General features: G+C 39.5%; 1 protein-coding gene across 1 annotated transcript in view; it reads right to left on the bottom strand.

Moving 5' to 3' along the window:
* The window catches only part of pigg (phosphatidylinositol glycan anchor biosynthesis class G (EMM blood group)), a 75,987-nt gene that overhangs the window by 16,351 nt on the left and 46,765 nt on the right, over positions 1-12,871 (bottom strand). The window lies entirely within an intron of this gene.

The following is a 12,871-nucleotide window of genomic DNA, read 5'->3' as shown; positions in this document are numbered from 1 at the left end:
AGAAAAAGCATTTAACTACAGACGTTATCTAATATGAGAGCCAATGATCTTCAGTCTAACACACCTGTGGTTAGAGCATGTTTCACTCAGACACTTTGCTAAAATAGGTTTTCAGATTTCACTACTTCATTATTTCCAACTCCCTTTCTCTTGTCAGACAGTATTTCTTATATTTCTGTAACACATAACCCTTCACTCTCTCAGTATGCAGTGTGTCAATGTAACATTAATAATTGAAAGGTAAGAGACTGCAAGACAGAACGACTTGCCTGAGGAAAACAGACTCTCTCACACCCATCACCCTGTCCGTTGTGCTTTCTGCATCACTACTATTACCATATTGTAAATTCACTTTAGGGTCACATGATGTTTTTCAGTTACTACTCATTTCCAAATGATCTTTATTTTGTAAGGAGTACCTGAGGTTATAAAGGATAAGAACAGTGGCAGCGAAACAACCAAGTGCACAGACGACTCCTGAAGGTCACAGTGAGATTTTACAATGGCCGACTTGGAATACTAAAAATCTTCAGAGGAGTAATTTCCTTTTGTCATTAATTACCAAGTATAGCCACACAGTCACAAGACTCCTGCCAGTGGACATCTTGGACTCCCACGGTTTTCATTTGTATAGAGCATAATGTTGCCTTTATGACAGTGCTGATCAACACATAGCCTGCATTTTTTTTCTAACACAATATAATCAAGTAAAGGAGGTTACACAGATCTTGTATATAGACCAAATTCCACTATTATGGGTATCTCAGGGGATTATCTGCCTACAGATTAATAGCATCCACATGGTGCTATGTGTAGGTTTTTTTTTTAGTTTTTTTTTTTTACAATTGTGATAAACTAGAAATACAACCTCACAGTTGTACACCTCTACACAGCAGTTAAGTTGCAGTTTACATCCATGTCTGTCCAGACTCATTTTATACAGTCTATGTCTGTAGCAAAGACATTGAAGGAATTTAGAAAAGGTGTTCAGAGTAGTACCTGGCGTAAAGGAAGTTATCACCATATTGACATGTCGGGGTTAGGCTGAATCATTTCTGGTGAGGAGCATGTTGTTTATCATCAAAACCAATGATCTCATGTTCGACTACTGCTGTATGACTATGAGTGTGAAAACTGTTCTCGCGCGTATTCACATGTTCGGCCAATGAAGCTTCTTCTGACTGAACAAAGAAACTACAAACTGTAAAATGTGGATTCTTCACAAACATCTTTCAACTTGGCAGCAAAGAATATCTGTGTGAGTACCAGTTTCAAGGTGGCTCCAAAGATTAGTATCACCAATTCATTATCCAATCTCCACCTCTGTTCCAAGTTATGGTGTTGAATGATGACCAGAGAAGTTTTTCTGCTGGACATCATGATGTCAAAGTGGAGATGATCGTTGACCTTTTGGATCTAAAATGTCATCACTTCATCATTTTATCAAATTATAAATGTGTGTGAAATGTTGTTATACCTAAGCATATGAATTATTGAGTTAAGGCTTAAATGTGTTTTGTGAGGTCACAGCGACCTTTGACCATCAGAATCTAGCCAGTTCATCTTTGAGTCAAAGCCTGCTTCAAATATCCCGTTCACAAAGATGTGATGGATGGATGCGAGGTGACAGTGACACTTGAACACCAAGCTCTAGTCACTTCATCCTTAAGTCAAAGTGGATGTTCTGTAGAAATTTCCCTCAAGGCATTTCTGTGATAGTGCTCCTGAAAATGGTAAGGACGGATGGCCAACCCCAAAACATAATGTCTCCTGCATTAAAATGTACAGTTAATGATAAAATAAATCAGGTAATGGGCGGCTGTGGCTCAGGAATAGTGCATGTTGAAGTGTCCTTGGGCAAGACACTGAACCCGAAACTGCTCCTGATGTGCTGGTCAGCACCTTGCACAGCAGCCACCTCCATCAGTGTGTGAATGTATGCATGAATTACTGTAAGTCGCTTTGGACAAAAGTGTCTGCTAAATGCCCTAAAATGTAACAAGCAAAGACAAACTAAGTATACCATGGAGCACTGTGGAAACAAGTGGAAAAATGTGAATGTTGAGAGGCAGAAAACTACAAGTGTGTGTATCTGAGTAAGTACTTTTACTCACAATACAGAATATAAATGTAAGCTGAAGGGTAGCTGCCAAAAATCAAGCCACGGGATTCAATCATGCTGTGAATTTACAATTGAAGAGTATGAAGCAATTACAGACAACAACAGATGAATAAATGAATATTCATTTGGTTAATATGAGGTATGATCTATAAAAGAGAACATTAAGAAAGCTTTCTGGTAAAACACTGATGTAGGTTACTTTTGCTTTAAGAGGAAGAAAATGATTTTGTGAGTTGAGGAATGGACCACTTGGTTTTCTTACAGTAGCATATTTTGCTGATCAGGAGAACCTGACTTTGAATACTCTTGTAAGAAGGTACAACTAAACTGTGGAATAAATGTACTTTGTTTTATGCTTTTTAACATCGGAGTCCTATGGAAGTTACAAGAGTCAGGCCATGACAATATTTGAGCTTCAACCCACCACAACACTGTTTAACAAAGCATGAGCTGTTTGCAGACAGGTGTTTTCACTCTGGCTGATTAGACCTTGTGTCAACTGAAGGTCGGTGGAGCTATGCTGGGAGTAATCACAAAGCTCTGCGGACCAATCAGAATGATAACAAGGTACAGTAAGTTGTCCTGCCCTACCAAGTGCATCAAATCTAATATGAAAGTGAGGGAGATATCAATAAAGCATAGTCTGTACACACCTGTGAGTGGACCATGGCTGTGTAAAGGCCTTTAGGCTAAATCTGACTGCCAAACTTTTAAAGGGAGTTCAGTTATAAAACACATCTCTGATCTACTTGTATGTTACGAAGCATACAGACCCCTCAGGTCATCTGGGCCAGGTTTACTCAGTGTTCCCGGGATCAAAACCAAGCAAGGTGAAGCAACTTTTAGTTACTATGCTGCTGAAACTGTCAAATCAGAGCTTAAAACATTACTGTATACTGTGGCTTTCCAATTATGAGATTCATTACTGTTTTAATCATTAAATCTCTAACTTGTTAACTTTTTGTACATTAGTTTTTCGCATGTTCTCTGTTTTTAATGCCTTTTCGCCTTTTCTTAATGTCTTACTTTCAATGCATTGCTATGCCCCTGTGAAGTACCTTGAATTGCCTACAATGTTTTTTGTTTACTATACTGGTAAATATTTATGAATTATTGAATCAATATTTATCTAAATAATGACAGAACTCTATTCAGAACCATGGCTCCCACTCATTTTCGTTTTACGTACCTGGCCAACTTTCTGCCTGCTTCAGTTTTGTCATTTATACTGTTTGTCTTTCTAGTTCTCTTTTCTGATGCATGCGGACTACACGGATATACAGATATTCCCCTTAAATACATTCATGCTCTCTATTCATGCTCAGAATGTTCACACGTTCATACACCTGGAAAGGAGGGTGTTACTTCCAATTTTGTCCAGTGGCCACTTTTCACTGGGTGACACTGCATTTTCTCATTGCAACATAGTAACTGAGACAACAGTAAAACTGTTGACAGGGAGTATCTGCTCGGCTCATAGACTAGAAAATGCACTGATGTCACAAATTTTACAATCGCCTTTCTCAGCACGAGAAAAGTTTTGCAAAAATTAATATCCATTGATCAAAAATTGATAACAGAAAGAGTCGTAATTGAGTTTGTTTGCAGTTTAAGATGTAGCAGACACTCTGTTGTGTATATTCAGTTGGCTGCATGAAAATAAGCTGGAAAAAAGTTTGGGCAATTGCACAAGGCGAGCAATTCACATCAGAAAAGAACAGGTGATACATTTGTGTTCACCATGAAGTTCTATTATAAATCTTTGATTAGTAGGTTATTCTATTTAATTGAAACGATCCTTAACTGTTAACTGCACCCTCCTCCCTCTCTACCTGAGCACACCTGAGGGTAATCGGTGCTCTGGTGGAATGGGGGAGGTGATATAAGGGCAGAGAGTTCAAGGACAAAGAGGGAAGATCGCACACAGCAGGAAGGTTCTCTCCTCACCTTTTGCTCCGTTATTCCAAAAATGTTTGGGTCAACCTCCATGCACTTTAGGTGCTGAGGTTTTATTGACTTAGTTTGTTGTATTCCTTTTGGGCTGGAGATTACCGGTAGTTCAGTTATTTGATCTCTTTTGTTTTAAGGTTAGTTTTCCTTTAGGTAGTTTAGGGGGAGGTGCGGGAACTAGGGGTGTCAACATCTACACGTGTAAACGGGTACACGGATAACAAATCATAACCGTTTAGAAAAATCAATAACCGTTTACACGTCTTTTTTTCCCCTCCTCCTCCTACTCGTTAATTTCTCATCAATATATAGTATTCAGGGTTTCCCCTACATGTAATTGACTGTGGCACACCGTCACGGCAAAATAAAAGCCGCCACATGTTAAAAATTCAGGCATAAATAAATCCTGTGGAAATATTTTACCGTCGTCTTCCACCGCAGTCTTTGACGTTAACTAGCATGTTGGATATTTAGCTTGATAATTGGCTAGAGGATTAAAATGTTCACTTAGAGCAGAGTCCTGCACGCGTCACCGCATCCGACCCGTTTTCCGACAGTAGCACAGATTACATTGCGTACCAGAGCCGACCCGCTATAAATTGATACCGACGCCCGAAGGAAAATTGGACGGACGCAATTTTTAAAAGTGAAAGTAAGATAATGTTGCCTGAAAGCTTCAGATAATAACATTAACTAACTATACACTTAAATGTTCCCACTAGCGCAGTTATCCGCATACATAATATGAATGGGGCACAATGTTGAAAAAAAATATCCCGCAGCCACAGCCAGTGTCGCGTCACGTCACTTCAAGTTGACTGGGGGATGCGATGGCGGCGGTCAACAAGCGAAGCACTGTGTGTTTTTTGAACAAACTGCCAGTGGAAATCAAGTTGAGTGTAGGCTATGTCAGGCAAAGTTGGCTTACAACAACAGCACGGGATCCATGCTAAACCACCTGCGATGGAAACACCCGAACAATTTGGAGGGAGACTGCTGGTGGCATCGGTGCTACCACATCTGCGATACAAAGAGATCATAAATCTCCGACGTGTTACCGGGTACACGTCGGTTAGAAGCCCCGTTTACACGTGTAGAAAAAATTGTAAACGTTGACACCCCTAGCGGGAACGACCGCTCACTGCACGGCTGGTCCCGCATTTTCTCATCTTTTGTTCTTTTTGGCCGGGATCTTCAGCCCTCTTTTGTTTGTTCTTGGGTTTTCTTTTGAGAACTGCTTAATAAAACTTGCTTAATTGTTTACTTTGTGTGTGGCGTCTTTAATATGTTACAACTTCCAACCCCCTTTGAGCCCTGTGTTCAAATTGTCAAAGGAGGCCGTAACACTGACAAAGAACTAACATTGGTGCTAACCAAGCGTAAGCAGACCAGAGGTCCACCGTTGTTGTTTACTTCATAAAGCATTTAAAAAACCCTCTATTTTGTTGTCCTAAAGCGCTATTACGTGTTACCGGGAGGCCGAATGTGGAGGAAGGCGTTCGTTTTACAAAATGTCTAAATATGGAAAAAGACATAAGGTAGGTGCTAACTACAAACAAACTCATTACATCACAAAAATGTTATGTGTTAACAACTTGCGTCTTGAAGTAAACATGTATGTAACGCTGTGATCCTGCCCTCTCACTGAAGTTACATAGTGCAGAAACAAATGGTAGAGGGGCAGAGAGACACCATTCACCCTATTTCAAGAAACTGTACCATCAACATGATTCTTGAAGCTGTTGTTTCAAGGTGAAAAAGGTTACATAATGTTGCTTTAACCTCTTTTTTCAATTTATGTAACAAGTTTAGAAAACAGGAGGCTCCACCCTCAATGGATGTAAAGAATGTAAGCTTTGAATTCATGTCAGCAGAATGAAATACAGATTTAAAGACGGGCCAGGTCTGTAATGTACACCCCTACAGTGAGTCTGGTTCTAACGTCAGAAGCTACTACGAGGTCAAATAAAGTTTCCATAAGGCTCTGCTCCTACTAAAAGGCTTACTCCACAAAAATCCTTTTTCAACTATCAATAATTCATATGCTCAAAAAGTCCCAAATTGAAGCTTTAAGGGAAAAGTGCTTTCGATTATGAAGGCAAATTACTTTGAGTCTAATTTCCATTTCAGGCATTCAGCATTTGCTCTTATCCACACAAACTTAAATGAAATGAAGAATTTTCTCCCCATCAAATCTGCTCTTTAATTAACTTAAATTCATCATTATTATTTACCCAAGAAAGAGTAAATAAGCCTTAACAACAACAACAACAAAAAAACGGCAACAAGAAGTTGTTTTATTCTATATCATAATGGATGGAGTGAAAATAAAGTGCACTGAGCACTAATGAAGTTGAGGGAGCTACTGAATTTTCAAGGAGTTACACCCTGAGGAAACTGAGGCTTTTAATTGTATTCTCTGCAAAAACAAAGGGAACCACAAAAAAATATTTTTATGAATTCTCCTATTGACCGCGCACACCTAGATATTCAGAATCATATCTAACATTGATTTAAAGCAGCCTCTGGAAACATTTCCAAACTGCAAGAGCTCAAAAGCCTTTTTCATCACATTCAGAAAATCTGTTCAAATCTTCTGTTCACAAGCATGACATCGGAAACCCGCTTCCTCTCAGTCGAAGGCTACCTCAGAGTAAAGGGACGTCTCTTTTTGCAGCAGGATGCAGTCAAAGCTGCAGAAGCACTACAGGATAATAGCTGACCCTGAAGGAGTTGAGCAAGTATTGGACATGTATTATTAATCAGTGAGTTTTATGGAAACCTGTTCCAATAGAGGGAAGGAGCAAAGTAATATGCTTCATACAGCAGGAGTCTTTATTATTCACAACTCCCCTAACAATGTGGCGGGGATTGTATTCATCATTATTTTATGCAACGGAAAAGTGGAAAATCCTGGCCTGGATTTGATTTTATGTGAGAACATTGATGGGTTTGAGCTGCCGGGCTTACTCGCCAACTCATGTGCAAGGTGGAAAAATTGAGAGAATTACAAACTAATCTTTTTCTGTGGCTACATGTTTGCGCTTCACAAAAAAAGTATTGTATTCTGCGCTTCATGTGGCTGTTGTCTTACAACTATGCTTTACACAAAGGGAGCAGGATGGAAAACCCATGAGATTTACGTGTGGGATAATAAAAGAAACCTTCCCTTCTGAAACCTCTGCATCAAACTCAAAGACTGCGCTGCTAATCCACATCAGTCTGAAACAATAAACACTTCCCTCAACACTGAGGCATGCAAGATTCTGAAGGCTGAAAGGAAATCTTGTTGTCTTTGACATTTTCAGGGCAGAAAGCACAAGCCCTCCTTGTCTGAGCAGTAAAGGCTATTTGCTGTTTATGTCACTTCACCTCAAAAGTGCCTGTAGTTATTTTAAGTGCCTCCTGATTATAGTATATCACAGGGTACATCAGATTCTTCTACTTCACCAGCCCTTACTTAAATTAGCTAAAGGGGTATTACGCAATCTATGATTTCCATCTAACTCCACAGAACAGGAACTGCAACAACATTAAACAAGTCCTGCAACCACTCAAGTCCTCTCACCCTGTCCACTTGAAGCACAGTGGTTTACAATAGACATAAACAATAAAGTCATGATCCCCAACAGAGAGATATAAGGAAGCTAATAGCCAGTTTAAGAAGCAGAATATAACTGTGGCAAATGCAGGATTAATGATGCTGTGTGTGTGTGTGTGTGTGTGTGTGTGTGTGCGTGTGTGTGTGTGTGTGTATGTGCAAAGCATCTTGGAGCTCCAGTCTAGAGGGACAATTTTTGTTCTAATCAAGACTACAGCCAGTGTATTTGTTGAGTCATTAGTATTTAATGTTAATCCTATCAACCCTCCTCCGATACATTATTGTTGTTTAGTTGAAAGAGTTTGTAAAAGTCCTCTAATCGACCTTCAGCGTGCTGTAGTTCAGACCACCAAGCAAAGACCGGGATCACAGCGAGCTCAGTCTTATTCCAGTACAGTAACAAAGAAAAGGTCAAAGTTGTTGGAATAATTGTGTTCAGCTGTGTCTTCCAGCAGAGCAACATTTATCAGAAATAACAATGCTAAGAGTGAATTTGGTTATTTTTAGCATCATTTGTTGAGAATACTTGTGGACTTGTGAGAATTACACCCCTAAAATCTAAGTCTTTCCAGAGAGTGCCACTATCAGATTAATAAGATGAGGCAGTCATTAAACAGTCATTAAAGGAGATACAGTAAGACTGTGTCCCAGATGTAGTCATTAATCAGTGGATTGAAGTATATCTAGTCAGGGAAGTCTACGCTAGAAAATGACTCTATTATGCTCATTTTGCGGTTCATCATTTTATTTTGGGTTACTACTAGAATAGTTTTACATGCTTTAATGCTCAAAAAACACGTCAGCTTTCTCATACTGTCCACTGCTGCAGCTCTGTATTCCAATCATTATAGCTCCTGTCTCTTTAAGGCCCACCTCCTGAATAGCCAGTCTCCTCAGATTGCTCAGCTCAAACATGCCTGACCCAGCACCACTAACAACAACTAATCATGCATACTAGAATAGTTCTTACCTGCTGAACTAGCTGCTCAGCACAAATTATGCCAATGTGTGACTCTGTGATGTCACAATGTCACAGGATAAAAAGGGAGACTACTGACGAGTGGTTTCAGGCATTTCAGGAGCAGTGTTTTCTGTGTAGATTTTGATCTTTTTAAAATTCAAGATTTGTTACATGCACAACAACCTATATAACACACTGAAGAAAAGGAAAAAAAAACTTACTACTGTTTAGAGACAATAGATTTGATTATTTAACATTAAAGATCTATACTTTTGTTGCATGTGATCACTTCAGCATGGTAACGTAAAAATACATATGTTGTAAAAAGAAGTGATATTAGATGATAACTTTCTCACTTTTCAGGCGGAATACATTCAATCAGCCTCCATTAACTGAATCTGGCTCAAGTGCGGGTGTATAAACTACAGAATGTCTGTCAAGTTGGGGTTGGGCATATTTAGTACTCTCTCAGACTCAGTCAGGTTTGGACAGCAAGATGCATCCAGATCCACAATCTACTTCTCACTGGTTTGAGGTGGGCCGAGCTCCCATGGGTAAAGCTGTTGTTACTGACGTTTTTCCTAAATTACTCCCTCATTCACCATTCACATTAGAAAAAATGCTCAGTCGTTCAGTCAGCAGTAATTTGAGATACCTGACATTTATGAATAGTTGTCATTTTGCATGACTGTAATTTTTGCATTTATAAATGCAACACATTGCATTGTGTGATTGTTAGCAGAGAGCAGCAGACACAGCCCATGCACCAGTCAAAACTGAGCAATGATTGGATCAAAACAACTGAAAAACAGCGGTGAAGTTGTTTGCTTCTGTTGATCAAAGTAAACTCACAAAGTCCTTACGGAGCAGATTAGATGAGTTTTCTAAGTATTGACTCTATATGTAATACTGTAATGGTTTTTAAAACCTTAAGCTTTGATTTTTTTTTATTTACTCATGAATATATAATGTTTTTGAGAAAAAATGTTTAGAAGGAGAATCCTGTGCATTTCCTGGCAAGTCAATCAAATCTGATCGTATTTGCTGCGTTTCTTTAAGTTAATTGTAGTAGCAGTGGACAGAAAATAGAAGCCTGTCAAGCTGTAGTCCAGAGGAGCTGTCTGGATTCATGTTACCTTGGAAACAAGTGCTGGTGAATAAGAAAAGGTAAGACTACATCCAATCCCTGCAACATGTTTGGCATATGCCCATCATCAATCAGCTGCATCAGGCTAACACTTACAGTAAATCAGCCAAAACAGGTAATTCGCTGCCAGAGGAATTCTTAGAGGCATACGTCTGAGAATAAAGAGGGCCAGAACACTTTGTCTGAGCCGAGGGCCTTCTGTGGGACAAAGTGGCAGACTTTAAAACAATGGTTACGGACAAAGCATCTAATTATACAACAAGCCAGGAGATCAATATCTGCTCTGAGGCCAGTGTGTGTTGTTTCTGTATCTTTATGTTAGACTAAAATAAAAACTCACGATCTTTATGAAACAGTAGTGTGATTTAGAAAGATAAAGCACACACATAAGCACTTTTATGAACTTTGCTTTGAAGTCAGTGGAGGATAATGATTTGTTAAATGTTACCACTGATATATTGTACGAACACAGACTGCCTTTGAAACAGGGTTATAAAATGGTTTACCTCATGGGTAATAAAACTGAATTCTGTGTGTCTGTGTGAGTGTCTGTCAGTGTGTGTGTGTGTGTGTGTGTGTGTGTGTGTCTGTTTGTGTTTGTGTGTGGCAGGGGTTCACAGGTGTTTTGAGACGAGTTTGAATATATTTCCATTTTTAAGCGGGATCGGTATGCATGAATATTTTTAAATTGGGAACCAGCACAACAGCCCCTTTCTACATTAAGCAGAGCACGCTAAAAATGGGTCATGTTTTGTGCAGGTGTGCAGCACATACAGGCACAGATGAAAACATGAAAACTGTAAATGCTTCCCCTGTCTTCATGTTTGGTAGAAAATGTGCAATAAATGCTAAGGAGGAGGACGGAGACGGCAGAAAACTTCGGCTATGATGTATACAGGCACAGACAGGCTTGGCCCTCGGCCGGCTGCTTTGATGTTGAGCCACTTCCTTTTGGAGCATTTGTTCATCTTTTATATTATCTTGATTGTATCTTTATAGATTTTTATAGCTTGGATCCTTAACTTTGGTCAGTCAATATCCAACTAAATAAAAAGAATGCATAGTACATGTTTGCCGTGTCTTTACTTTGGCTTGCTTTCTATTTTTAGGTTAATTTCTGATGAGGAAGGGTTTGTGCGACAGAGCAAAAAACAGAAAGATTGAGACAAACTGTATCCACAGCGGCATCATTTCAAGTAACTCTTTGAACCGTTTAAAGTGAACGGCGTTGGCTGTTCCCAGCCCCATTAGCCATTTTGAAAGATGCAACAGTGCAATTAGGCAGTTGGCACAAAAGGGAAGGTAGGAGGAAAGTGGGCAGTTGTCAGGGGGCTTTACTCTGATAAAACACACACACAGAGCAACCCAGGAAGACCAGACTTGAAAAAGGGTCATTATACAAAGTAATTCCTTTTTTACACTCACATTAGGTGGTGAAGGAAAACACACAGCCGTGGAAAAGAATGTAACATTTCTGTCTTTTTACATTTCAGAGAAAGATAAACTGCTCTGAAGTTGCATCTAAAATAAACAGAATCTGTCTATATGGTGGTTCAGAAATAACAAACCAAAACAAATCAGACCCAGGGGAAATTATCAACATCATTTGATTCCAACAATTCAGAAGTTGGAGGCAACATTCTAGTGCAATTACACAAATATAGCTTCTCCTTGCCCAGCAATCAAAATACAGCACTGGAGATGGAATGCATGTTACGAGGCCCAAGACTGAAGTATGTCTCTGCTTTATACATAACTTTGCTAAGTAATCTGGATCCAAGTCTAAAAAACATCCACAGGGCGGAGCACTGTAATGATCAACTTGTTGAGATCTGAAGAAAAAGGCTGAAGGACTGGGTCAACTGTCAACCTTGTCAATCATACACTTCTTCAAAAAGGAGCTAGAGGTCCCTGCATGGCTTCAGTCAGGTGTCTTTGTATGGGTAAAGGTGAGAGGGTGAGCTTTTAATTAGGTGAGCAAGTAGGAGAGACTGCCAAGGAGAACAGGAAAGGTTAGGGAAGGCCAGGTACTGGTTTTAGATGAAGGGAGGTCAGGAAAACTAGACAGGAGAAATGTGTGCAGCCAGGCAAACTCATTATTTTCTGACGGGGTTAGTAGCAGATAACTCCTACAGTCTGCAGGATGAGAAATTACCACACTTAGCAGCTGCAAGTTTGTCGATTTTCTTTCATTTTGGACAATTCTAACTACAGCTATTACATAAAGATTGCTCTTAAGGATTAGATGTATATAAGGTAAAGAAGCATCAGTCCTCAAGAACACATATCTAACAGGTTTTCTTTATTCAGGTTGACTTCAAGGACACATAAAGAGTCTCTAATGCACAGGACACTGAAGGTTTGTGCCGCACTAAACTGTTTTATCATATGCTGTGCAAAGCGAGTGTGATTATGGACCTAATATGCTAGATTAAGCTTTAAGGGCGTAGGAGAGGAGATTCACACCCTCAGGAACAAACCACAGGGGTTTCAATGCATCTGCTGGCTGAAGAACTCCAAACTCTTCTCAAGATTTATCTTTTCAGTGATAGAGGGAGAGACTCTGGGGCAATTTAAAAAAACTTTCTTTTCTTTCCAAAAATCTGTTAAAACCTCATCATCAATAATCAGTACAGTAACTACAATATCTTCTTAATAAGAACTGATTGATTAATATGATTATCTTGTCAAAGAAGCAGCTCTCTGAGGCAGTAGGGCGTACATGTGGTGTCTGAACAATCAGAAACACATATTTCCAACTGGGAAAATTATCGTGAGCGCTGCCTCAAGTTCAAAGTCTGAGAAAATGTTGGTACAGGAGTTGCCCAGCTGACGTCATTTGACAATGGCACTAAATGGAAAGTCAAGGTATTAGATTTCTGGTTTCAAATCCCACCTTCCAGCCTGTACTGTATTTTGTACATCTTCAGAGTTCCCTGTTCGATCAGTGCTGTAATTAGCTAGCTTACTTTATTTTCATCTGTTACAGTGGAGGATAGGAGGGGCTGTATCATGCTAGAGCCTTTTATTGGAGGAGAAAAGGACTGTCGATATCACTGCAATTTAAATCAACAGTCATGGATTGTGCGG

The sequence above is a fragment of the Sparus aurata genome, chromosome 18 (genome assembly GCF_900880675.1).
Source record: "Sparus aurata chromosome 18, fSpaAur1.1, whole genome shotgun sequence".
NCBI lineage: Eukaryota > Metazoa > Chordata > Actinopteri > Spariformes > Sparidae > Sparus > Sparus aurata.
The sequence above is the reverse complement of the archived record's forward strand: the minus strand, read 5'-3'. Positions and strand labels throughout refer to the sequence as shown.